We start from the raw sequence: 26,670 nt of genomic DNA, 5'->3' as shown, positions 1-26,670 counted from the left end.
TGAAGTGTGTCCCGAATACTTGATGGAGTATATGGAGGTTTCCCCAGTGGGGTGTAGGAGTTATTATTTAGCAGACATAAACCTCTGTCAACAAGAGGAAACGCTTTAGCAATGAGCTGTACATGTACCTACAATCAATAATGATATACTGTGCCCTTAAAAATATTAAGCTGTAGATCTCAGGTTCAGTGCCCTTTTCAGAATAAAATTTTTAAAATGACTCTTCTATATAGGAAACAAAATTATATGGTCTCATTCATTTGGGGAATATAAATAATAGTGAAAGGGAATAAAGGGGAAAGGAGAAAAAATGAGTGGGGAATATTAGAAAGGGAGACAGAACATGAGAGACTCCTAACTCTGGGAAATGAACAAGAGGTGGTGGAAAAGGAGGTGGGTGGGGGTGACTGGGTGACAGGCACTGAGGGGGGCACTTCATGGGATGAGCACTGGGTGTTATGCTAGATGTTAGCAATTTGAACTCCAATAAAATATAACTTAAAAAAAAACAAAACAAAACAAAAAAAAAGGAAACAAACTGAGGGTTTCTGGAGGGGAGGGTGTGGGTAACTGGATAATGGGCAACAAGGTGGGCTTGTGATGTGATGAGCATCTAGTGTCACATACAACTGATGATTTATTGAAAACTACATCTGAAATTACTGCCATAGTGTATGTTGGCTTACCAAATTAATTTTACAAATGTACAATCCTAAAAGGCATTCACAGATTGAAATGAGTAAGTCTTGGTCCCTCACACAATGGAACACTGAGACACAGAGAGAGAGAATGTCACTGTTGTAGAAGGTGAGGATTACACAGTATTTGATAAAAGATCAAAAATTCAGACCTGATGTGGGTGTGGTCACATATCTATAAAGGAAAAACAAGTTAAATGAAAGATACATGCACCCTCAGGCCTCCTCCTCCCCAAAGATGCAGAAGTAGAAACCCCAAATCTCCAGAGTTGGGACAGTGATTGGTGTAAACAGAGGGACATCCTCACTGCAGGCCACACACTTTCTATGTGCTTGAATTTTTCAGGCACATTTCAGTTTCATACTTTTTAAAAACAACCTCCAATTATTCCTCCCTAGGAACAGAAATGTATTCAGAGTGGTCTTCTCCCAACATGAATTAGTGTCGGCTGCACAGAGACCAGCAGCAAGCAGAGAGGAACCCAGAGACGATTGTCTTTCCAGAAAGATCTTTTGAGCTCACAGAAGAATGGTATACCTAGGTGATGGAGGGAAGGGTTGAAGAAATGGCTTTGGGCTCAGGAGTTCGCACCTGCTGCCCCAGGGACAATAGTCCACTCAGGGTCACAGCGTCTGCTCTTAGTCTATGCTCTTCTCCTGATACCTGGGGCCCAAGAGACTTCTGGGCTGTGGAGCCTGGCCATGTAGGGGAGGGGGGGTCAGACAAAGCTTGCTGACAGGGGAACCCAGGAGAACTGTCCCAGTTGGAACTGGATTCAATAACATCCTTATACTGTGTTCTCTTCATGACTCTTGAATCTCTAATTCACTGGCTGCCTGTCCCTCTATTTTCATGTCAAAATTATTACTGCACTTTATTTATTGTACAAACAGATTCTTTATCTGCAAACCACCTTATATCCTTTTGCTCCTTATATTTCCAGTACTTGGTAGGTCCTAAAGTCTCACTCTAATTTATGATTGATATTTGGCAAGAATATGTCATAAGAGTTGTTTCTATTTCCACTGAGAGGTCCACCTGGCTGCATCTCTTCTTTTTTTTTTTAATATTAGTGGATATCAGTAATCTTACCTAAACGCATTATTTCATTAGGGGTTTATAAGATGATAATGTTCAAATTCTGTATTTCAGTCTTCATTTATTAGTAGCAATATTCTGTAAAGCAAATTTCTTCGAGACAAATATTTCCTCAATGTGAGGGTCACTGCTTGAATTCCCTCAGCATCAGCTTCCAAAGGTAACCAATGAGGGGTTTTTTTTTTTATTTTTTGGTATTATGAACTCAGGGGATTTTTTTTTTAGCATAGTCGATGTGCTTCAAGTAAATTCTATCAGTGAAAATGCTAGTGAATGTTCTTATTTCACCATTATTATTTTTTAGTTTTAACATTGTAAACTGAGGAACAATTCTCATTGACACAAAAGTGACAATTTTACCACTTCAAAGTATTAATCAAGTGTGATGTTTCATTTCTAATTATATCCACAGTGAGCAACTCTCCGGTTCCAGAATAGTTTCATCGCACACAAAAAAACCCCTATTCCGATCAGCACACTCCCTTCCGTCTCCCCCAACCATATTTTGGTAAATACAAACGCACTTCTGTCCCTATTCTGCACATTTTCTATAAATGGACTTACAGGATATTTAGCCTTTGGTGTCAAGCTTCATTTACTCAGCATATGTTTTCAAGTCTCATCCGTGTTCCGTCTTGTAGTAGATCAGTATTCCCTTTGGGGCTCCAGGTGGATCACCTAGCTCAGCGTCGGACTCTTGATTTGGGCTCAGGTCATGATCTCAGGGTTGTGAGCAAGCCCCATATGGGCCTCCATGCTGGGCCTGGATCCTACTTAAGATTCCCCCTCTCCCCTTCTCTCCCTCTGCCCCTCCCCCTGCTCACCTGTGTGCTCTCTTCCTACCCCCACCCAAAAGAACCTTACTTCTTAAATGGCTGAATATTGATTGTTCCACTGTATGAATATTTCACATTTTTTAATCTCTTCACCATTTGATGCACATTTGGCTTGCATTAGCTTTTTACCTTATGAATATTGCTATTATGCACATTTGTGAACATATATTGTCATTTCTCCTGGGCACATCCCTACATGTGGATTAGGGTGGGTCGTAGGGAAGCTCTACATCTAACTTTCTGAGGGATGGCAGGACTACTTTCTACAGAGGCTGTACCACCATTATGAGGTTATGATTTTTTCTATATTCTCACCAACATTTGTTCTTCTCTATCATTAAAAAATTGTAGGCATTCTAATAAATGAACGAAATCTCATAGTAGTTTGTTCCACATTTCCCTAATGACTAATGACATTCAGCATCTTCTCTTATTGGCCAGGTATACTTTTTTTGTTTTTTTTTTTTTGGAGAAATGCCCATGCAAGCCCTTTGCCCATTTTAAATTTGTGTTTTTGTGACTGAGTTGGAAGTGTTCTCTATATTCCATGGATACTAGATCCTTATTAGATATATGTAATTTGTCAAAAGTAACTACCTTAATATAGGTTTTGTCTTCATCTTCTTGAAAGTGTTCTTTGATGCACAAGATTTTAATTTTGATGAAGCTCAATTTGTCTGTTTTATCTTATTTCTTTTTTTATTTTTTTGCTTGTACTGTGATGTCATGTTTAAGAATTTGCTGAGTAATCCCAAGTCAGAATAATTGCCACTGATGTCTCTTTCACCTCTAATAATTTTATAATTTCAGCACGTCCACTTCTGGATTCTCTAATCTGTTCCATTGATCTATGTGTCTGTTTTTGTGCCAGTACCACACTGCCTTGATGACCACAGCTTTGTAGTACAACCTGAAATCTGGCATTGTGATGCCCCTAGCTATGTTTTTTTTTTTAATATTCCCCTGGCTCTTCAGGGTCTTTTGTGATTCCACACAGATTTTAAGATAATTTGTTCCAACTCTCTGAAGAAAGTCCATGGTATTTTGATAGGGATTGCATTAAACGTGTAAATTGCCCTGGGAAACATTGACATTTTCACATTAATTCTTTCAATCCATGAGCATGGAATATTTTTCCATCTCTTTATGTCTTCCTCAATTTCTTTCAGAAGTGTTCTTTAGTTGTTAGGGTATAGATCTTTTACCTCTTTGGTTTGGTTTATTCCTAGGTATCTTATGTTTTTGGGTGCACTTGTAAATGGGATTGACTCCTTAATTTCTCTTTCTTGGTGGGTATTTGTTGTTTCTAATGGCTGAGTACTATTCCATTGTATACATAAACATTATATGGTCTCATTCATTAGGGGAATATGGGAGATGGTGAAAGAGAATAAGGGGGAAAGGAGAAAAATGAGTGGGAAATATCAGAAAGGGAGACTGAACAAGAGAGACTCCTAACTCTGGGAAACAAACTAGGGGTGGTGGAAGGGGAGGTGGGTGCAGAGTGGGGGTGACTGGATGATGGGCACTGAGGGGGGCACTTGATGGGATGAGCACTGGGTGTTATTCTGTATGTTGGCAAATTGAAAACCAATAAAAAATAAATTTATAAAAAATTTATCTTTCTTCAGTCTCATTGTTAGTGTATAGAAATGCCACTGACTTCTGGGCATTGATTTTGTATCCTGCCACGCTGCCAAATGCTGTATGCCAATATTGGGGTGGAGGCTTTTGGGTTTTCTATGTAGAGTCTCATGTCATCGGCGAAGAGGGAGAGTTTGACTTCTTCTTTGCCAATTTGAATGCCTTTAATGTCTTTTTGTTGTCTGATTGCTGAGGTTAGGTCTTCTAGTACTATGTTGAATAGCAGTGGTGAGAGTGGACATCCCTGTCTTGTTCCTGATCTTAGGCGAAAGGCTCCCAGTGCTTCCCCATTGAGAGTGATATTTGCTGTGGGCTTCTCGTAGGTGGCTTTTAGGATGTCAGGAATGTTCCCTCTATCCCTACACTCTGAAGAGTTTTGATCAGGAATGGATGCTGTATTTTGTCAAATGCTTTCTCTGCATCTAATGAGAGGATCCTATGGTTCTTGGTTTTTCTCTTGCTGATATGATGAATCACATTGATTATTGAGGTAAAGCTCTTGATGCATTCTTTTTCATGTGGATATTCAGTTTTCCCATCAACATTTGAAAAAGGACTCTTTTTTCACCACTGGATGGGGACTTTGGGCCCCCTTGTGAAAATCCCAAGTGTGTGAGTTTATTTCTGTTTTCTTGATTCCATTCCTTTGGTCTATGTCCCTCCTTGTGCAAGCACAACAGTGCTCTGGTTCAAGGACAGTTTTGAAACCAGGAAGTGTTAGCCCTCTTACTTTGTTCTTTCAAATGTTGCTTTGGCCATTATATGGTCTCATTCATTTGGGGAATTTAAAAGATAGTGAAAGGAAATAAAGGGAAAAGGAGAGAAAATGAGTGGGAAATATCAGTGAGGGAGACGAACATGAGAGACTCCTAACCCTGGGAAACGAACAAAGGGTAGTGGAAGGGGAGGTGGGTGGGGCGGTTGGGGTTACTGGGTGACCAGCATTGAGGGGGGGGCACTTGACAGGATGAGCACTGGGTGTTATGGTACATGTTGGCAAATCGAACTCCAATAAAAAATATACAAAAAATTAAATATCGTTTTGGCTATTTAGGGTTCATTTCTACAAAAAAAAAAGTAACTGGAATTTCCATAGGATTCCATTGAGTCTGTATGTAAATGCAGAGATTACTACATCCTGTCATTAGTAGGTCTTCCAGTCCTTGATCATTGGATATCTTTACATTTAGTAGGTCTTCTTTAATTTCTTTCAGCATTTTTTTTCTATATCTAAGGAGAATATTTTGTGAGTTATTTTCCCCTAACTTCCATTTGTATGGTATACTAAATTGAATGATTTTACTATATTTTTAAAATATTTATTTATTTATTTATTTATTTATTTATTTATTATGAAAGACACACACGAGAGAGAGAGAGCAGAGAGAGAGGCAGAGGGAGAAGCAGGATCCATGCAGGGAGCCCGACATAAGACTCGATCCTGGGACTCCAGGACCACTCCCTAGGCAGAAAACAGGCACTAAAGTGCTGAGCCACCCAGCGATTCCTGATTTTTCTATATTGATTGAGTATTGCTACCCTGGGATACTCTCACTTGTTTATACTGTATAACACCTGTGAAGTTCTGCTGGATTTGGCTTGCTTCAATTTTTATAAGGATTTTTGTACATATATTCATAAGACATAGTGATCTTTAGCTTCATTTTCTTGTAATATCTTTGACCCCATTTAGTGTGAAATGTAGGCCTTATGAAGGCCTTATGAAATGTATTAGGAAGTGGTTTCTCCTATCTACATTTTAAACTTTGAGTTTTGCGTGTGTTAATTCTGGTATTCACTGGTAAAAGTCACCACTGAAACCCTCTGGTCCTGAACTTCTCTTTGTTAGAAAAGCGTTCTGACTATTGACTCCATCTGTCTGTTGTATGTCTGCTCAGATTTTCTATTTCTCCTTGAGTCAGTTCTGTTACACTGTTTCCAGGAATTGGTTCATTTCGTCTAGGTTAGCTCACTTGTTGGAATACGATTGTTCCAATATATTCTTATGATAATTTTTATTTCCGAAGAGCAAAAGTCATGTGTCTGCTTTCATTTCTGATTTTAGAAATTTAAGCTTTCTGACTTTCTCCGTCATCTAGCCAAAGTTTGTCTAGTTGGTCAAAATTTTCAGAAAACTAGCTTTTAGTGTCTTCGATTGTAGTGTCTTATTCTACTCTCCTCTAATTCATTTATCTCTTCTCTAATCTTCATTATTCCATTCATTCTATTTTCTTTGAGCTTAGTTTTTTATTCCTTTCTACTCTCTTTCCTAAGATAGAAAGTTAATTATGGAATACACATCTTTTAAAAATATTGGTGTTTATAGCTATAAATTTCTGAGTCCTTCTTTCGTTGCATCTCCTAAGTCTTGGGGTATAGTGTTCCCATTTTCATTAATCTCGTAATACTTTGTAATTTCCATTGTGATTTCTTCTTTGACCCACTGGTGATTTAAAAATGTGTTGTTGAGCTTCCACGTGTCTGTAAGTTTTCCAAATGGCCTTATGCTGTTGCTTTGTGATTTCATTCCATTTTGTTTGGAGAGCATACTTCTTATACTTTCAATCTTCTAACATTTATTGAGACCTGCTTTGTGAAATAACATACGGTCAATCCTGAATAATGTTCCATGTGCACTGGAGACTAATGTATTCTGCTATTGATGAACACAGTGTGTTCCACATATGCCTGTTAAGTATTTGGTTTGTAATGCTGTTCACATCTGTTATTTCCTTACTGAGAGTTTTGTTGCACAATTCATTATTGAAAGTGGAGCATTGAAGTCATAAACTATTATTACATTTCTTTGCGCTCTGAAGGATACCTATTGGTAGAATTCTACCTGGTAATTATTTTCTTTGAAGAAAGGAAAATATATTTTTAAACTGGCTTCCATTATTTTTAGTCTGATAAGCCAATTGCCACTCTGACTTCTAAAGTTGATACTTTGAGGTGAATATGTCTTCTTTTTAAGATGGATTTATTTATTTTAGGGGAGGAAGGGCAGTGGCAGAGGGACAGTGTTTCAAGCAGACTGTGCGCTGAATGTGGGCCTAAAATGGAGCCCAATCTCACAACTCTGAGATCACAACCGGAGTCAAAACCAGGAGTCAGAGGCCTACCCGACTGTGCCACTTATCTACCCTTGAAGTGACTACATGTTCTCTGTCAGGCTGTTTTTATATTTGTCTTTTTCTCTTGGTTCTAAATATTTTTACTAGCATATGTTCAAGTGTTGTGTTATTTGTATAAATCCTGCTTTGATTTGGTAGGGTTAATGAATCTTTAGAATAATTTCTTTCATTGGCTTGAGATAATAAGTAGCCATTCTCTCTTCAAGCAATGATTCAGCCTTTTTATCTCTTTAAACCTTCTTTAGGAACTCATAGCAGGGATGTCCCTACATCTTTTGTCCCTAACCCTCATTTCTTATTTTTCTATCCTTTTGCTTCTCAAAACTTGATTCTGAATATTTTCTACTGCTCTGTATTCCATTTCACAAGCTTTCTTTCTAGCTATATCTAATCTGTAAAATTCTTTCATTGAGTTCCTAATGTAGCCACTATACTTGTAAAAATTTAGATATTATTCTCTTGATTGCTTTACATTTCTGCTAAGTTTCTTACTCTCATCTTTATCCTCCATACATAATAACTTCCATTTAAAGTTTATTTGTGGGGGCAGCCCTGGTGGCTCAGTGGTTTGGTGCCACCTTCAGCCCAGTGTGTGATCCTGGAGACCTTGGATGAACATCTGTGGGCTCATGATTGTGCGTGTGACATTTGTGGTCCTCATCTCCTATGGTTACATAATAGTGATCATCCTGAGGATGGGTTCAGGAGCTGGGAGATGCAAGGCCTTCTCCACCTGTGCCTCCCACATGACTGCAGTGACCCTCTTTTTTGGGACTGTCTTTGTCATGTATGCCCAGCCAGGAGCAATTGAGTCCATGGAGCAGGGCTAGGTGGTCTCCGTCTTCTACACATTGGTCATCCCAATGCTCAATCTCTCATCTACATCTGCGAAACAAGGATGTGAAGGAGCCTGGGTGGAGGCTGGGCCAGAAAAACATGGCCATGTGAAGGATGTGGTGAAGGGAGTCTGAGAGTTCTGCAGGCTAGATGGAGGGGATGGTGTTTGCCAGGACTTGGGTGTTTAAATTTTTAATGAACAGGAAGCAATTTCATTCATGCAAGAGAAATAAGCTTTACAGGGATGATGTACCTAAAATCAACAATAATATATTGTGCCTTTTAAATTTATTAAAATTGTACATCCTAGGATAAGTGACTTTTTCAGAGTACAATTTTAAAAGTGAGTCTATCGAAAGATGAATGGATAAAGAAGATGTGGTTTATGTATACAATGGAATATTACTCAGCCATTAGAAATGACAAATACACACCATTTGCTTAAACGTGGTTGGAACTGGAGGGTATTATGCTGAGTGAAATAAGTCAATCGGAGAAGGACAAACATTATATCTTCCATTCATTTGGGGAATATAAATAACAGTGAAAGGGAATAGAAGGGAAGGGAGAAGAATTGGGTGGGAAATTATAGAAAGGGAGACAGAACATGAAGAGTCCTAAATCTGGGAAAAGAACTAGGGGTGGTGGAAGGGGAGGAGGGCGGGTGGTGGGGGTGAATGGGTGACGGGCACTGAGGGGGGCACTTTACGGGATGAGCTCTGGGTGTTATTTTGTATGTTGGCAAATTGAACACCTATAGAAAATAAATTTATTATTAAAAAAATAAAAAATAAAAGTGAGTCTTCAGTTAGGAAACTACCTGAGGGTTACTGGGAGAAGATCGTTGGGGCATGGGATAACTGGGAGATGGTCATTAAAATATGTGTGTGATGTGATGAGCAGGGGTGGTTATACGCAACTGATGAATTACTGAACACCACATCTGAAACAAGATATAGTAATAGTTGGCTAATGAATCATGTGTCAAAAAATGTGCATTCCTAAATAGGCATTCACATAGTGAAATGAGGAAGTCCTAATCCCCTTCACAACAGAACACTGAAGACACGGAATGAGAATGTCACTACATACAAATGTGACAATTGCACAGTATACGGTAAAAAGATTAAAAATGCCAACCCGATGTTGGGTGTGATCATATTTATGTAATGGACAAGAACAAATTGGGACACCTGGGTGGCTCAGTGGTTGAGCATCATGCTCTATCCCTGAAGCCCATGTGGGGGATCCTGGAGGAGCCTGCTTCTCCCTGTGTCTCTATCTCTGCCTCTATCTCTGTGTCCCTCATGAATAATAAATACAACTTTTAAAAAAAGAAAAAACAAATTAAGTAAAAGACACAAGTGCCCCCAGGCCAACATCTCCCCAACAAGTGACATAATGGAAACCCCAGAACTCCCAAAGGGCTGGGACAGTGATTGAGGTAAACAGAGGGGCATCCTCACTGCATGCCAACACATTCAAAGTGCTTGAATTTCTCAAACATATTTTGGTTCCATGATTTAGAAAAGCAACCTCTTCCTGACCCCTCTGCAGGAACAGAAATGTATTCAGGGTGGTCATCTTCCACTTCTGAGTCAGACTCTGCTGAGGAGCTGCACGGAGACCAACGGAGATGATCCCAGAGGGGATTGTTTTTCCTGACAGTTCATTTCAGCTTGCAGATAATGATACGAGTAAGGTGATGGGGAAAGGGGTGATGAAATGGCTTTGGGCTCAGGAGTTCACACCTGCCACCCCTGGGAGGACAGTCAACTCAGGGCCACAGTGAGGCTATTAGAGTTTATGATCCTCTTTTACTCACCCCCTGAGGACCACAGAAACGTCTGGATTTTGGTGCCTGGATGGGTAGAGGAGGGCAGGTCAGACAAAGCTTGGTGACAGGAGACCCAGGAGAACCAGGAGTCCCAGAGCACTCCAGAAGCCAGAACACAAACAAGCTCACGTAATTGGCCATTCAAGGCTCCAAGTCACAGCCATGCAGGAGGAGAGACCTACCCAGCACAGTGACCCCAAAGTGCAGGTCCTTGCTCTGCTGCCTGCCTGATGCAACAAGATGTGGAAACTGAGGTGAGCTGAGACCCTTCCCTCTCATGAGTCGACCAAGATCAAGGAGTCTCCTGAAGCCTGAACCTCAGGTATCCATCAGACTACCTGGGTCCCTGAGGGTCCTACCCTGCCCCCTCCCCACTCTCTCTTCATTGCATGGGAGACATTAATGAAAGATGAAGGGTGAGAGTCCTCCTGCTAACCTAGTCATCATCAGCACGATGTGGGCCAGGAGCTTGGGAGACCCTGGGAGAGCAGGTGCTGGCTGTGTGATCTTGAACAGTCATGTCCCTCACCTGGAAGAAGTAAGGGTCAAGGCAGCCATCCCTCAGGGTGCCATGTATGAAGGACACCATGTGTGTAAGGGAAGCATTAGAACTAAGGTAGACAGTAAGCACTCAGGGCTTGCCTCAGCAGCTGAACAGGTGACCCCACTCCTGCCATGGCTAGCACTGAACAGGTGACCCCACTCCTGCCCTGGCTAGCACTGTCTTGGGTTTCACGGTCATTCCAGCTAAAGAGACCGGTTTTCATTGTAAACAGAGATCACAGCACCAGGCTCCCTCAGTGACCTGAAGTGCATTTCTCAGGCTCCAATCAGTAGGTTACCAGAGTACTGAGCACACCCTTCTAAGGGACATGGCCACAGGGTCGGGGATGCAGAAATACGGTAGACCAGGGCCAGCCCTGGGAGCTCATGGCTCAGTAAAAAGGCCGACTTTACAACAAACAGTTGAAATTTGATGGGACACTGGCAGTGAGGGGGCGTGACCAGGCTGCTGATGGCACAAACAGGAAACTGTCACATCAGAGAGGTGACAGAGAGCCCATTGGGAGATGAGAGCTGGTCACACACTAAAGTTGGATGTGGGTAGACAGACATTCATGCCAGATGGAGAGAATCAGAGAATCTCCGAGCATGATGTCCCTGTCTGGAGCTGAGGGTTCCAGACCCTTCTGGGTTCCTCTCCAGGTCCCTCAGCTGGTGGGGAAGCTGTCACTCATTTGCATTAGGGAGCACTATGACATGAGGGAGGATTTGGTGACTCTGCACAAGGAGCTCTGTGTGGGACACAAAGTAGGGAATGGGCAGGCTAGAGCTCATTATGAATCCATTGCGACCATTCACATGAGACATGAGAAGGGTCTTGAGTTGACCAGTGTGGTGGAGGCAGGGGGTGTCAATGCAGATTGTCAGGACACAGCCCAGGATGATCAGGGTAAAGGGAGACGGGTGTGGTGTGGCTCCCGGTGGTGACCTCCTCCACCTGGACCTGAGCAAGCAGTTTTGAACAGGATGACTTGGGTCCTTGGGGACCAACTGCCCTTGGAAGTCCAGGCTCTGAGAGTGAGTGACCTGAGCTTGACCTGTGATGAGCAGCTGTTCTCAGTCTGTGGTCCATGGTCAGCATCATGCTGCTTCCTTTTTACGGTTGTCTAGTTCTCTGCCAGACAACACAGTACAACTCACTAGTGCAGCTATGGTACTAACGCTGCCGAGAACAGCCCCCTGCAGTCTCCCTGTGCACCTGTGCGCACTTCCAGAGGGAAAGTGAAGACACAGGTGAGGACAGGGATCCTCCACATCAGTAGAAAATGACAAAAGTGTCCTGATTTACACTCCCTTCCAGTGGCTTCCGTCCTAACCGCTGGTTACTGCCCCTCTGCTTAGTTTGAGATATTGGGGCGGGTGTGCAGGAGGACGTTTTTAATGTGGGAACTTGCTTTCTCCGGATGATTAGCAGGGTTGTGCACATTTTCAAACGTGTACGGCACATCTGGCTCCTCTCCTCTCCTCTGTGTGTCACTTCCTTGACTCTCTATTATGGATGTTCTCAAACACTCAGACATGGAACTAGAGCAATAATGGATTGCCTATTTGCACCAACCAACTTCAATAATTATCAGTCAACAGTCAATCATATCTAATCCCTCTCAACAGTGACTTTAAAGACAACTTCAATTTAACTATTCTTCACGAAGAAGATAATATTATCCTTAATATTATACAAGTTCCATTTAGTGCTTTAATTGTCCAGATTGGCTCATTTTCCCTTTATACATTGTTTTGGAAATGGATTAAATAACATCCATCCACTGTTCTCCGATGCCTCTAAGTCTCTCATTCACTGGCTGCCTGTCCCTCTATTTTCTTTTTTTTAATAATAAATTTATTTTTTATTGGTGTTCAATTTGCCAACATACAGAATAACACCCAGTGCTCAACCCGTCAAGTGTCCCCCTCAGTGCCCGTCACCCGTTCACCCCCACCCCCCGCCCTCTTCCCCTTCCACCACCCCTAGTTCCTTTCCCAGAGTTAGGAGTCTTTATGTTCTGTCTCCCTTTCTGATATTTCCTACCCATTTCTACTCCCTTCCCTTCTATTCCCTTTCACTATTATTTATATTCCCCAAATGAATGAGAAGATATAATGTTTGTCCTTCTCCTTTTGACTTATTTCACTTTCAATATTATTACTTCAACTTTTTTATTGAAGAAAACCGGATTTTTATCCTGCAAAGCTTCTCACTCACATCACAGGTTTTGCTGATCATGTCCCTGTAGGGTTGATTAGCATATTGTGTTGCTTCTTACATTCTGGGAAACTGGTAGGTCCTAGAGGCTCAGTCTGACTTACAATTGATTTTTGGTAGGAATATTTCATAACTATTGTGTGTACTTCCACTCGGAGGTCCACCTGGCTGCATCTCTTGATTTGTATTAACAGTGGTCATTAATCTTACCTAAACTCGTTGTTTCATTGGGGGTTTATAAGATGAGAATACTCAAATTCTGTATTTCAATCTTCATTTATTAGTTCCAATATTCTAAGGGAAAATTCCTTAAACAACTATTTCCAGGCAGCCTGTGTGCCTCAGCAGTTTAGCAGCACCTTCAGTCCAAGGTGTGATCCTAGAGACCCGTGACCCAGTCCCACGTCGGGGTCCCTGCATGGAGCCTGCTTCTCCTTCTGCCTGTGTCTCTGCCTCTCTCTGTCTCTCATGAATAAATAAATAAAATATTTAAAAATAAGAATTAGAAATGGGTGGGAAATCTCAGAAAGGGAAATAGAACATGAGATACTCCTAACTCTGGGAAATGAACTAGGGGTGGTGGAAGGGGAGTAGGGCAGGGGGTGGGGGTGACTGGGTGGCAGGCACCGAGGGGGGCACTTGACGTGATGAGCACTGGGTGTTATTCTGTATGCTGGGAAATTTAACACCAATAAAAATATTTTTATTATTTTAAAAAATAAGAATTAAAAAAATAAACAATTATTTCCCCACTGTGAGGGTCATTGTGTGAATTCCCTCAGCATCATCTTCCAAAGGAAGACAATGAAGGGGTTTTCTTCCTCAATATTATGAATTCATGTATTTTTAGAATGGTTGATGTGCTTCAATTAAATTCTCTCAGTTTAAAATGCTGGTGAATATTCTAGAGTCTTGTTCATTATTCATTATTTTTAATTTTTTTAATAATAAAATATTATTCGGCCCCTGGTTGAGTATTGCTGATGTGTGAGTGTATTTCTGTTTTTTGACTCCATTCCTTTGGTCTATGTCTATCCTTGTGCAAGCACAACACTGTTCTGCTTCAAAGTCAGTTTTTAAATCAGGAAGTGTTAGCCCTCCTACTTTGTCCTTTTCCAATATTGTTCAACTATTTAGGGTCAATGCTGAAAACAAAACAAAACAAAACAACCCCCCCAAAAAACAACAGGGAATTGGAATTTCCATAGGATTAATTGAATCCGTACATAAATATGGGGAGTACTACATCTAGACCTTAGTAAACCTTCCAGTCCATGATCATGGGATATCTTTACATTTATGTAGGTCTTCTATCATTTCTTCTAGCAATGTCTTGTACTTTTCCTGTATCTACTAAGATGATCATGTAGTTTTTCCCCTTAATTCCATTTGTATGGTGTATTCCATTTGTATGGTGTATTACATTCAGTGACTTTTGTGTATTGACCTGTCCTTGCACTCCTGGGATAACTCTCACTTGGTTATGCTGTATAATCCCTGTGAAGTTCTGCTGGATTTAGTTTACTTGGACTTGGATAAGGATTCTTATATCCATATTCATTACATATTGATATGTAGCTTCATTTCCTTGCAACAACTTTGACTCCGTTTAGTGTGAAAACAACAGGTAGTGATGAAAATGAATAAAGTAAGTGTTTGGTCTGATTGAAAGATGCAATGGATAAAGACATTGAGGTCTATGTATACAATGGAATATTCCTCAGCTTATTAGAAACGACAAATACCCACCATTTGCTTCGACATGGATGGAACTGGAGGGTATTATGCTGAGTGAAATAAGTCAATCAGAGAAGGACAAACATTATATGGTCTCATTCATTTGGGGAATATAAAAATTAGTGAAAGGGAATAAAAAGGGAAAGGAGAGAAAATGAGTGAAAATATCAGTGAGGGTGACAAACATGAGAGACACCTAACTCTGGGAAACAAACAAGGGGTAGTGGAAATAAGGTGGGTGGGGGGTTGGGGTGACTGGGTGATGGGCACTGAGGGGGGCACTTGGCAGGATGAGCACTGGGTGTTATGCTATATGTTGGCAAATTGAACTTCAATAAAAAAATTAAAAAAATAAAAAAAAAAAGAAATAAATCAATCTACTTTAAAACAAGAAATTGAGCAGTAATTGTGTTAACATTTTATTACTCATTGACAATCTACTAGACTAAAACCAGGGAGCTAGTTTGATATTGAAGAGGTTCCAGAAGTGTTAGTTTGAAGGATAAATTCAAGGGTACTATTATGTCAAAAGCTCTGATTGGCATATTTCTCATGTCTCAATGTTTTAATTAATAAATGAAAAGAATTTTTAAGAAATCCATTTTTAATGGATATGGTCAAGTCACTCATATATTTTAACTCAGACCACCTATTTCTGACTGGAGCATCCTTTTGTTTCTCAATATCTCACTCTTAAATATTTTCAACTTCTGTATTATAAGTTCAGAAATTTTCTTCTAGTAATTTTTACTAATAAAATGCATTTTTATTACTTTCTTAATTTTAGCCATGACTCCATGAAGTTACATATTAGTCTCTGTCAGTGTAATTTTGATCATTTTTCTATAATTCTTAGTCTGAATAAGCCTTTACATAGTAATGACCCCAAAAGTTGGTGTGTCAGACTTTTCTGGAGCAAGAACCTTTTTGAATTTTTCTATTGTTTCTGAAGTTTTGATCGATATTTGCAGAAACTCACTCAATTTGTGAAATTCTGTGGGCAGTATTGACAGGAAATATTAATAGATAACACCTGTTTATCTTGAGATGATATCTTCCACTTGAGATATGTTTATTTTTGTAAAGTGTCAGAGGCACTAGCAGGGAGTTCACATCTTAATACAGTTTCAGGGATTGAAATGGTCAGGAGGTGAGCTGCATACCTGGAACTGTATTTATTTTCACTCCTTTGGTGCATCTAGCTTGTCCCTGGTAACCCACCACTGTCAGCAGGAGTTCAGGCACACAACAGTCAAATCTCACTGCATTTGCCACCTGGCCTCACAGATTCTGATTTAAAATGGGCTTATGGTGTTTAAAGGTATTTCAAAGCTCAGTAATGAAATCAATGGGCCTATGTTTAACTTGAATTTTCTTTAATAATAATTTACTAAATCATTAACTCCCTTTCACCTTCAATCAGATTTTGGTTTTGTTATTTTTTCTAAATTATCTTCAGCAGAAGTTTAGCTTGACCTACTTAATCTGCTAATACTGGAGAAAGTAATTCAGTGGAGAGGACCGAGGCTCATGTCATCTGACAGTAATGGAAACCTCTCCATGGTCTACTTTCAAGATTTTGTGCTGGAGGGATTTGCAGGTGGTTTGAGACCCAGGCCCTGCTCTTTGCTGTGTTCCTGGCCCTGTATATGGTGACTGTACTGGGCAACATCCTCATGATCATTGTAATCACCTCTGATAACCAATGCTAGGATGGTTTGCACTACCCAATGTACATTCTTCCTCAAGAAACTCTCCTTTGTGGACTTGTGCTACTCATCTCATTTTGCCCCCAATGCATTGGCCAACTTCTTCTCCTCATCCAAGGTCATCACCTTTGCAGGATGTGCCACCAGTTAATTCTTTTTCCCTTGCTGGCCATAACTGAAGGCATAAAGTTGGGTGTCATGGCCTACGACCGCTTCATGGCCATTGTGTAGATGTTGCGCTACCCCATCACCATGTGCCAGTCTAATTGCACTCACCTGGTGCTGGGTGCCTACTGTGGAGGCTGCTTTTTGAATCTGTTGTGCAGACCAGCTTCACATTCCACCTCCCATTCTGCAGCTCCAACCACATCAACCACTTCTTCTGTGATGTGCCCCCTCTGCTCCAGATCTCCTGTGGTAAACACGGCCATCAATGAACTTCTCTTGTTTAGCATCTGTGGGTTCATGATTGTGGGTTTTTGAATTTGTGATCCTTTGTCTCCTATGGCTACATCATAGTGACCATCCTGAGAGGCCTGGTGGAGCTTGGAGATTTGAAAATCTTCTCCACCTGTGGCTCCCACATGACTGTAGTGACTCTCATTAGGACTCTCTTTGTTATGTATGCCCAGCCAAATGCCTTTTGAGTCCATGGAGCAAGGCAATTAAATCTCTGTCTTCTACACGCTGGTCATCCCAATGCTCAATCCCCTCATCTACAGTCTGCGAAACAAGGATGTGAAGGAGGCATGTGCGGAGGTTGGGCCAGAAACACATGAGGTCTACTGATAATGTGCTGTAGGTAGTCAGTGTGTCCTGCATACTTGATGGAGCATATGGAGGTTGCCCCAGGTGGGGTGGAGGAGTGATTATTTAGCAGACTATAAACTTCTGTCAACAAGAGGAATATGCTTTAGAATTTTGCTGTACATGTACCTACATAATCAATAATGAATACTGTGCCCTTAAAAATATTAAGCAGTAGATCTCAGGTTAAGTGCCCACTTCAGAATAAAATTTTTAAAATGACTCTTCTATATAGGAAACAAACTGAAGGGTTTCTACTGAGGGTTTCTGGAGGGGAGGGTGTGGGTAACTGGATAATGGGCAACAAGGTGGGCTTGTGATGTGATGAGCACCTAGTGTTACACGCAACTGATGATTTATTGAAAACTACATCTGAAATTACTGCCATAGTGTATGTTGGCTTACCAAATTAATTTTACAAATGTACAATCCTAAACAGCCATTCACAGCTTGAAATGAGAAAGTCTTGGTCCCGCACACAATGGAACATTGAGACACTGAAACAGAATGTCACTGTTGTAGAAGGTGAGGATTACACAATATTTGATAAAGATTAAAAATTCAGATCTGATGTGGGTGTGGTCATATTTCTGGAATAGAAAAACAAGGTAAATGCAAGACAATGCACCCTCAGGCCTCCTCCTCCCAAAGGTGCAGAAGTAGAAACCCCAAATCTCCAGAGTTGGGACAGTGATTGGTGTAAACAGAGGGACATCCTCATTGCAGGCCACACACTTTCTATGTGCTTGTATTTTTCAGGTATGTTTCAGTTTCACACCTTATATTTTATTTTATTTTATTTTATTATTTTATTTTATTATTTATTTATTTTTTAGTTTCACACCTTTTTTTATTTTATTTTTTTAACTTAATTTTTATTGGTGTTCAATTTACCAACATACAGAATAACACCCAGTGCTCATCCCGTCAAGTGTACCCCTCAGTGCCCGTCACCCATTCACCCCCACCCCCCACCCCTCCTCCCCCTCCACCACCCCTAGTTCGTTTCCCAGAGTTAGGAGTCTTTATGTTCTGTCTCCCTTTCTGATATTTCTCACACATTTCTTCTCCCTTCCCTTATATTCCCTTTCACTATTATTCATATTCCCCAAATGAATGAACATACACTGTTTGTCCTTCTCCGGTTACTGTGGCCAAGTTCAAAAAGGGTGTTGCCTGAGTTCTCCTCTGGGATTTTGAAGGAGGAAAGACGATCCACTGGAAGAAAGACAGTCTCTTCAATAAATGGTGCTGGGAAAATTGGACATCCACATGCAGAAGAATGAAACTGGACCACTCTCTTGCACCATACACAAAGATAAACTCAAAATAGATGAAAGATCTAAATGTGAGACAAGTTTCACACCTTTTAAATACAACCTCCAACTAATCCTCCCTCAGAAACAGAAATGTATTCAGAGTGGTCTTCTCCCAACATGGATTAGTGTTGGCTGCACAGAGACCAGCAGCAAGCAGAGAAGAACCCAGAGAGGATTGTCTTTCCAGACAGATCTTTTGAGCTCACAGAAGAATAGTATACCTAGGTGATGCAGGGAAGGGCTGAAGAAATGGCTTTGGGCTCAGGAGTTCGCACCTGCTGCCCCAGGGACAATAGTCCACTCAGGGTCACAGCGTCTGCTCTTAGTCTATGCTCTTCTCCTGATACCTGGGGCCCCAAGAGACTTCTGGGCTGTGGAGCCTGGCCATGTAGGGGAGGGGGGGGTCAGACAAAGCTTACTGACAGGGGAAACTAGGAGAACTGGGAATCCCAGTGCTCTGCAGAGGCCAGAACACAAACAAGCTCACCTAATTCACCATTCAAGGCTCCAAGTCCCAGCCATGCAGGTGGAGAGACCTTCCCAGCACAGTGACCCCAAGGTGCGGGTCGTTGCTCTGCTGCCTGGATGATGCAACAACATGTAGAAGCTGAGGGGATCTGAGAACATTCCGTCCCCTGAAATCACCATGATGATCTAGGAGCTTCCTGAAGCTCAAATGTGGCACCCAGTCTGAATCTCCCAGGGGCCTTGAGAGCCCCCTTTACTCTCTCCTCACAATCTCTTTATTGCATGTGTATCCAGAGCTGAAGGAGGAGGGGTGAGAGTACTTGGGCCAAGTTCAGATGCACGGATGTGGATAGGAGTTCAGGAGACCCTGGGAGAGCAAGTTCTGGCTGTGTGATATTGAGCAGTCATGACCCTCACCTGGAAGAGTTAAGGGTCAAGGCAGCCATCCCTCGGGGTGTCAGGGTATGAAGGACACCATGTGTGTACGGGAGGCATCAGAGCTATGGTAGACAGTAAGCACTCAGGGCTTGCCTCAGGGGCTGAAGGGGAAACCCCACCTCTGCCCTGGCCAGCCGTAAGAACCCATGACGTCTTGCCATTTACAACAACATGGATGAATATAGAGGGTATTATGCTAAATAAAGTCAGAGAAAGACAATTATCATATGATCTCATTCACGTGTGGAATTTCAGAAACAAAACAAATGAACATAGGGGAAGAAAGGAGAGAGGCAAACCAGAAAACAGACTGAACTACTGAGAGCACACTGAGGGTAAGAGAGGGTAGGTGGGGGGGGGGGACGGGGGAACGAGGTGATGGGGATGAAGGAGCGCACCTGTCGTGATGAGCACCAGGTGTTGTTATGGAAGTGCTGAATCACTATATTTACACCTGAAACTGATATTATACTCTATTAACTATACTGGACTTTAATCAAAAACTTATTAAAAAAGGAAAACAAAGACATACATCCTGCTATTGGATGCCTTGTCCTTTAGGTTATGGTCACTATGTTACTGCCTAAACGTTCCGTATCCAGGTTGGAATCTTGTGTGATTGTTCTATCAGTTCCAAGGGAGGGGGTTAAAATCTCTCACATAGTTGTGGATTTGTACTTTTCTCCTGAAAGTGCCCAGTTTTGCTTTGTACATCCTGAGGCTCTTCTGGCAGGTGCTCACACGTTTAACACGGTTGCCCGTCTCGGGGGAACGAAATGTTTCTGGTCGCTGTGAAGTGTCCTCTTCTCAGCTGGTGCTTCCATCGTGAAGTGGGCTTTGGGGTTAGTATAGCAACTGTGGTGGCGCGTGGGTGGTTGGTGGAATGTTAGTTTGCTGTGTATGTTTCCATCACTTTGTTTTCAACACTTTGTTTGCTTTTTTTATCTCTTATATAGCGTAAGGTTAAGTTTTGTTTCTTCAACCTGCCTACTGGCACATCTTTTCATGGAAACTTACTCCATTTATATTGTTCAAAACAATTTAGTCCGTCACCTAATACAGACGTATTTAGGCTTCATGTCAGTGTCCTGCTACCTAACAATCACGTCTGCTTTTCTCCTGTGTGAGGACAACTTCTCTCCACGAAGTTTTATTTATTTTTACATGCTTGCCTCTCTTTATTATGGCTGTTCTCAAACACACCAACATGAAACTAGAGCAGTAATGGATTACCTAAGGCACCAACCAACCTCAATGTTATCATCCTAGAGCCGATCATATCTAATCCCTCTAAACGGTGAGGACTCTAAAGAAAGACCAGTCTGATGTTACTATTTTCATAAAACAAGAAATAATTACTTCTTAATATGATTAAATTTCCATTTACTTTTTTCATTTTTCTGATGGAGTCATTTTTCCTTTATCATTTGTTTTGGAACAGGATTCAATAACACCCTTACACTGTGTTGTCTGGATGACTCTTGAATCTCTAACTCATTGGCTGCCTGTCCCTCTATTTTCATGTCAAAATTATTACTGCACTTTATTTATTGTACAAACAGGTTCTTTATCCTGCAAAACACCTTATATCCTTTTGCTCCTTATATTTCCAGTACTTGGTAGGTCCTAGAATCTCAGTCTAATTCATGATTGATATTTGGCAAGAATATGTCATAAGACTTGTTTCTATTTCTACTGAGAGGTCCACCTGGCGGCATCTCTTCTTTTTTTAATATTTGTGGATATCAGTCATCTTACCTAAACGCATTATTTCATTAGAGGTTTATAAGATGATAATATTCAAATTCTGTATTTCAGTCTTCATTTATTAGTAGCAATATTTCGTAAAGCAAATTTGCTCGAGACAAATATTTCCTCACTGTGCGGGTCACTGCTCGAGTTCCCTCAGCATCAGCTTCCAAAGGTAACCAATGAGGGGGTTTTTATTTTTGGTATTATGAACTCAGGGGATTTTTTTTAGCATAATCGATGTGCTTCAAGTAAATTCTATCAATGAAAATGCTAGTGAATGTTCTTATTTCACCATTATTATTTTTTAGTTTTAACATTGTAAACTGAGGAACAATTCTCATTGACACAAAAGTGACAATTTTACCACTTCAAAGTGTTAATCAAGAGGGAGAGTTTGACTTCTTCTTTGCCAATTCGAATGCCTTTTATTTCTCTTTGTTGTCGGATTGCTGAAGCTACGACTTCTAGTACTATGTTGAATAGCAGTGGTGAGAGTGGGCATCCCTTTCTTGTTACTGATGTTAGGGGGAAAGGCTCCCAGTGCTTCCCCATTGAGAATGATATTTGCTGTGGGCTTCTCCTAGGTGGCTTTTAAGATGTCGAGGAAAGTTCCCTCTATCCCTACACTCTGACGAGTTTTGATCATGAATGGAGGCTGTATTTTGTCAAATACTTTCTCTGCATCTAATGAGAGGATCCTATGGTTCTTGTTTTTTCTCTAGCTGATATGATGAATCACATTGATTGTTGAGGTAAAGCTCTTGATGCATTCTTTTTCACGTGGATATTCAGTTTTCCCATCAACATTTGAAAAAGGACTCTTTTTTCACCACTGGATGGGGACTTTGGGCCCCCTTGTGAAAATCCCAAGTGTGTGAGTTTATTTCTGTTTTCTTGATTCCATTCCTTTGGTCTATGTCTCTCCTTGTGCATGCACAACAGTGTTCTGGTTCAAGGACAGTTTTGAAACCAGGAAGTGTTAGCCCTCTTACTTTGTTCTTTCAAATGTTGTTTTGGCCATTATATGGTCTCATTCATTTGGGGAATTTAGAAGAGAGTGAAATGAAATAAAGGGGAAAGGAGAGAAAATGAGTGGGAAATATCAGTGAGGGAGACGAACATGAGAGACTCCTAACCCTGGGAAACCAACATAGGGTAGTGGATAGGGAAGTGGGTGGGGCGGTTGGGGTGACTGGCTGATGGGCATTGAGGGGGGTACTTGACAGGATAAGCACTGGATGTTATGGTATATATTCGCAAATCGAACTCCAATAAAAAATATACAAAAAAGTAAATATTGTTTTGGCTTTTTAGGGTTGATTTCTGCAAAAAAAAAAAAAGTAACTGGAATTTCTATAGGACTACATTGAGTCTGTATATAAATGTAGAGATTACCACATCTTGACATTAGTAGGTCTTCCAGTCCTTGATCATGGGATATCTTTACATTTAGTAGGTCTTCCTTAATTTCTTTCAGCATTTTTTTCTGTATCTAAGGAGAATATTTTGTGGGTTATTTTCCCCTAAACTTCCATTTGTATGGTATACTAAATTGAATGATTTTACTATCTTTTTAAAATATTTATTTATTTATTTATTTATGAAAGACACACACACAGAGACAGAGAGGCAGACCACAGGCAGAGGAGAACCAGGATCCATGCAGGGAGCCCGACATGAGACTCGATCCTGGGACTCCAGGACCACTCCCTAGGCAGAACACAGGCACTAAAATGCTGAGCCACCCAGGGATTCCTGATTTTTCTATATTGATCCAGTATCGCTACCCTGGGATACTCTCACTTGTTTGTACTGTATGATCCTGTGAACTTCTGCTGGATTTGGCTTCCTTCAATTTTGATAAGGATTTTTGTACCTATATTCATAAGACATATTGATCTTTAGCTTCATTTACTTGCAATATCTTTGACCCCATTTAGTGTGAAATGTAGGCCTCATGAAGGCCTTATGAAATGTATTAGGAAGTGGCTTCTCCTATCTACATTTTAAACTTTGAGTTGTACGTGTGTTAATTCTGGTATTCACTGGTAAAAGTCACCACTGAAACCCTCTGGTACTGAACTTCTCTTTGTTAGAAAAGCGTTCTGACTATTGACTCCATCTGTCTGTTGTATGTCTGCTCAGATTTTCTATTTCTCCTTAGTCAGTTCTGTTACACTGTTTCCAGGAATTGGTTCATGTCGTCTAGGTTAGCTCACTTGTTGGAATACGATTGTTCCAATATATTCTTATGATAATTTTTATTTCCGAAGAGCAAAAGTCATGTGTCTGCTTTCATTTCTGATTTTAGAAATTTAAGCTTTCTGACTTTCTCTGTCATCTAGCCAAAGTTTGTCTAGTTGGTCAAAATTTTCAGAACTAGCTTTTAGTGTCTTTGATTGTAGTGTCTTATTCTACTCTCCTCTAATTCATTTATCTCTTCTCTAATCTTCATTATTCCATTCATTCTATTTTCTTTGAGCTTAGTTTTTTATTCCTTTCTACTCTCTTTCCTAAGATAGAAAGTTAATTATGGAATACACATCTTTTAAAAATATTGGTGTTTATAGCTATAAATTTCTGAGTCCTTCTTTCGTTGCATCTCCTAAGTTTGGGGTATAGTGTTCCCATTTTCATTAATCTCATAATACTTTGTAATTTCCATTGTGATTTCTTCTTTGACCCACTGGTGATTTAAAAATGTGTTGTTGAGCTTCCACGTGTCTGTAAGTTTTCCAAATGGCCTTATGCTGTTGCTTTGTGATTTCATTCCATTTTGTTTGGAGAGCATACTTATACTTTCAATCTTCTAACATTTATTGAGACCTGCTTTGTGAAATAACATACGGTCGATCCTGAATAATGTTCCAAGTGCACTGGAGACGAATGTATTCTGCTATTGATGAACACAGTGTGTTCCACATATGCCTGTTAAGTATTTGGTTTGTAATGCTGTTCACATCTGTTATTTCCTTAGTGATACTTAGTTTTGTTGTACAATTCATTATTGAAAGTGGAGCATTGAAGTCTTAAACTATTATTTCTACATTCCTTTTGCGTTCTGAAAGACCTTTTGGAAGAATTCTGGTTGGTAATTATTTTCTTTGAAGAAAGGAAAATATATTTCCTTTTAATCTGGCTTCCATTATTTTTAGTCTGATAAGCCAATTGTCACTCTGACTTCTAAAGTTGATACTTTGAGGTGAATATGTCTTCTTTTTAAGATTGATTTATTTATTTTAGGGGAGGAAGGGCAGTGGCAGAGGGACAGTATTTCAAGCAGACTGTGCGCTGAATGTGGGCCTAAAATGGAGCCCAATCTCACAACTCTGAGATCACAACCGGAGTCAAAACCAGGAGTCAGAGGCCTACCCGACTGTGCCACTTATCCACCCTTGAAGTGACTACATGTTCTCTGTCAGGCTGTTTTTATATTTGTCTTTTTTTCTTGGTTCTAAATATTTTTACTAGCATATGTTCAAGTGTTGTGTTATTTGTATAAATCCTGCTTTGATTTGGTAGGGTTAATGAATCTTTAGAATAATTTCTTTCATTGGCTTGAGATAATAAGTAGCCATTCTCTCTTCAAGCAATGATTCAGCCTTTTTATCTCTTTAAACCTTCTTTAGGAACTCATAGCAGGGATGTCCCTACATCTTTTGTCCCTAACTCTCATTTCTTATTTTTCTATCCTTTTGCTTCTCAAAACATGATTCTGAATATTTTCTACTGCTCTGTATTCCATTTCACAAGCTTTCTTTCTAGCTATATCTAATCTGTAAAATTCTTTCATTGTGTTTGTTATGTAGCCACTATACTTGTAAAGAGTTAGATATTATTCTCTTGATTGCTTTACATTTCTGCTAAGTTTCTTTTTTTTTATTTTTATTTATTTATGATAGTCACAGAGAGAGAGAGAGAGGCAGAGACACAGGCAGAGGGAGAAGCAGGCTCCATGCACCGGGAGCCCGACGTGGGATTCGATTCCGGGTCTCCGGGATCGCGCCCTGGGCCAAAGGCAGGCGCCAAACCGCTGCGCCACCCAGGGATCCCTCTGCTAAGTTTCGTATGCTCATCTTTATCCTCCGTACATAATAACTTCCATTTAAACTTTATTTCTGGGGGCAGCCATGGTCGCTCAGTGGTTTGGTGCCACCTTCAGCCTAGTGTGTGATCCTGGAGATCTTGGATGAGTCCCACGGCAGGCTCCCTGCATGGAGCCTGCTTCTCCCTCTACCTATGTCTCTGCCTCCCTCTTTGTGTCTCTCATGAATAAATAAATAAATAAATAAAATCTTTAAAAAAATAATTAAAAAGATAATAAAGTAAAAAAGTAAGGTTGATGTGTGTTAACTCCAAAAACTGAAAGCTATTTGTGTTTTCTATGGTTTATGATATTTTAATTTTTTTTTGTAGGAACTCCTCAATCTTAAAATTCTGTCTGGCATTATTTACACAGAACTTTTATAGATAACAACTGCAGTCCAGGATAATGTGCCTTTCTCTTGAGATATATTTATTTTTGCAAGGTGTGAGAGGCACTGGCACTCAGATCACATCGTAATACACTTTCTTGATTGAAATAGCTAGAAGCTTGGCTGCATAGCTACTCCTGATTTATCTCACTCCTATGATGTATCATGGTTGGACGCTATGACCAAACAGAGTCACCATAGCTCTGCAAGACAGGCAAAACCTCACTGGTTAGCCACCTAGCCTCTAAGATTCATCTTCAAAATTGGCTAACATCTCACGGGAAAAAGAAGTTCCCATAATGAATTCCTGAGGCCTGTTTTTTATATTTAATTTTGTTTAGTAACTCTCTTATATCTTCAATCAGACTTTTTTTCAGGTTTTATCTTTTCAAATTAGTCTTCAGCAGGAAGTTTAGCTTGACTCACTTAAAATGCCTATACTGGAGGAGTAATTCCCTGGTGAGGACTGAGGCTCATGCCATCCCACAGTAACGAAACCTCTCCATGACCACTTTCAGGATTTTCTACTAGGGGGATTTAGAGGTGGTCTGGAGACCCAAGCCATGCTCTTCACTGTGCTCTTGGCCCTACATGGTGCCTATACTGGGTTACTTCCTCATGATCATCTTTAGCAGCCTGGATGCCTGCCTACACTTCCCAATGTGTACCTCTCCTTCGTGGACTTGTGCTACTCATCTGTCATTGCCCACAATGCACCGGCCAACCTCTTCTCCTCATCCAAGGTCATCACCTTTGCAGAATGTGCCACTCAGGTTTTCTTTTTATCCCTGGTGGCTACCACTGAATGCTTCCTCCTGGGGTTTATGTCCCACGACTACTTCATGGCCATCTATAGACCCTTGAGCTACCCCAGCACCATGTGCCAGTCTGCCTGCACTCGCCTGGTGCTGGGCGCCTACTGTGGAGGCTGCTTCATCTCTGTGGTGCAGAGAAGCTCCACATTTAACCTCTCATTCTGCAGCTCCAACTGCATCAACCATTTCTTCTGTGATGTGCCCCCTCTGCTCCAGATCGCCTCTGGCAACACGGCCATCAATGAACTTCTCTTGTTTGGCATCTGGGGGCTCATGATAGTGGGTGTGACATTTGTGA

At 40.7% G+C, this 26,670-nt stretch overlaps 2 pseudogenes; both read left to right on the top strand.

Moving 5' to 3' along the window:
• The first annotated feature begins 16,119 nt into the window (after positions 1 to 16,119).
• On the top strand, positions 16,120 to 17,100 carry LOC129514411 (olfactory receptor 12-like; annotated as a pseudogene).
• An 8,932-nt stretch (positions 17,101 to 26,032) lies between these two features.
• Positions 26,033 to 26,663, top strand: LOC129514410 (olfactory receptor 12-like; annotated as a pseudogene).
• The last annotated feature ends 7 nt before the right edge of the window (positions 26,664 to 26,670 follow it).

This window comes from Nyctereutes procyonoides, unplaced genomic scaffold (genome assembly GCF_905146905.1).
Source record: "Nyctereutes procyonoides isolate TBG_1078 unplaced genomic scaffold, NYPRO_anot_genome, whole genome shotgun sequence".
Lineage (NCBI taxonomy): Eukaryota > Metazoa > Chordata > Mammalia > Carnivora > Canidae > Nyctereutes > Nyctereutes procyonoides.
The sequence above is the reverse complement of the archived record's forward strand: the minus strand, read 5'-3'. Positions and strand labels throughout refer to the sequence as shown.